Below are 1,878 nucleotides of genomic sequence, written 5' to 3'. Positions count from 1 at the left end.
ATTCGGAGTATTCGGAGTATCACTCTTCGATACTAAAGTGCATAATCAAAATAAATAAGCATTCATAATATTATCATTTACCATTATTAACTCAATTAGAAATAAAAGAATAATCTGAATTTTTTTAGGAAAAAAAACAAACATATAAGACATTTTACTACTACATACCTCAATCAATTGATTAGAATACTACTAATACTTGAGTTATCAAGATTTTAAAACACAAAAGTCTGATTGTGAAAATAAATGTGTTTACAATGCAAGTGTAATCATGATTAATTATATAGGAAAATATAAGAATAATTTATGAAAAATCTTTTGAATGAATATGAACCAAAGTGGTAGTAAAAAAAAAGATTAAGTACGATTTTGGTTCTTAAGATATAAGTAAAAAATTTTGTTTGTCTTCCAATTTTTTTTTTATACAAAATCATATTTTTTACTAAAATTTTAAAATTTTAAACCAAACTACCCAACAAAAAAATTATAAAATAAAAAAAAGAAAAAAAATAAGAGAAAGGAACCATGGGAAAGGGAAGAAGAAAAAGGAAGAAGGGAAGAAGAAGAAGAAGAAGAAGGAGGGGGAGGCGAAGAAAAAGAAGGTGGGGCGACAAAGAAAGGAAACCACGGGAAAGGGAAAAAGAAGAAGAAAGGGACCGTTGCTCTTCGCCGCTCGCCACTCGCTGCTCGCCGCTACCTCTTGTCGCTCGCTGCTGGTTTGCGTCCTCGTCGCTGCTCTTCCCGCTACTCCTCCCTAGGGTTCTAATTTTGCTTCTAATTTGTTGATTTTGTTAATTATATTGTTGATTCTTCTGCTTTTATTTCTTTGGTTAATTACATTGTTGATTTGTTAATTTTGTTAATTACACTGGTTCTGATTTTGATTCCATTGTTGTTGTTGATTTTGATTCCATTCTGATTCCATTGTTCTTCTATTTTTGTTTTTTCTATTTCTTCTGTTTTTTCTGATTTTGAATATAGAATAAAAATGTTTTTGCTTCTGCTTTTGTTTTTGCTTTTTTATGTTTATTATATTGTTTTTGTTCATTTTTATTGTTGCTGATGCTTTGATGAAGAAGAAGAAAAAGAAGAAGAGATGCTGTTGTAATGGAGAAGAAAAAGAACAGAAACTGAGTATTTTGGTGAAGAAAGAGAATAGTATTTTGGTCCAAATGACTATTTTAAAATTTAGCTGAATCTTAGGGATGATTTTGTATGCAAAAAAAGGTTAGGGACAAAAAAAATTTTCGGCCTATACCTTAGAGAACAAAATCTTACTTAACCCTAAAAAAAAAAAAAGATAGAAAAACAACTATATACATGTAATGTTTAAGATAAAAATATAAGAAATTTAGAAAGAACAAAAAAGCAAAAAGTAAAGAAAAAAAATTGAAAATCTAGAATATTATTATACTATGGCCAAGTTGGTAAAACTCATATGACTAGAAAATATATTTTTGTTTAATTGGATTAGTTAGTTTTGTTGACATACCTATAAAAATTAGGTTTAATTATTCTGTTGGTCTCTATAATTTTAGTTAGGTCACAATATTTTTTTTAATTGGATCTATACACTGCTTTTAATTTTGTAATTAAGTTTTTTTCATATCAAATACGTTAAAATTAACAGAATATTTTTTTTTAAAATACAAGCAGTCAAAAATCTAATTAGGTTTTTAGTTATGAATATCTTCAATTTATGAAGAAATATTCAGTTAACTCTAATATTTTTTATACTAGAAAACACCTAATTATAAAATAAAAAATTCAAAAGCAGTGTAATGACCCAATTGAAAGAAAAAAAATATAAGAATTTAATTAAAAATTTGATAAAATTATAGAAACTAACAGAATAATTAAACCTAAAAATTAAAATAC

At 26.4% G+C, this 1,878-nt stretch overlaps 1 protein-coding gene across 2 annotated transcripts in view; it reads right to left on the bottom strand.

The window, feature by feature from the left end:
* The window catches only part of LOC107619015 (cytochrome P450 87A3), a 19,408-nt gene that overhangs the window by 4,691 nt on the left and 12,839 nt on the right, over positions 1-1,878 (bottom strand). The gene's annotated exons all lie outside the window — the stretch shown is intronic.

The sequence above is a fragment of the Arachis ipaensis genome, chromosome B01, assembly GCF_000816755.2.
Source record: "Arachis ipaensis cultivar K30076 chromosome B01, Araip1.1, whole genome shotgun sequence".
In the NCBI taxonomy this organism is placed as follows: Eukaryota; Viridiplantae; Streptophyta; class Magnoliopsida; order Fabales; family Fabaceae; genus Arachis; species Arachis ipaensis.
This window is presented reverse-complemented; position numbering and strand designations above follow the sequence as displayed.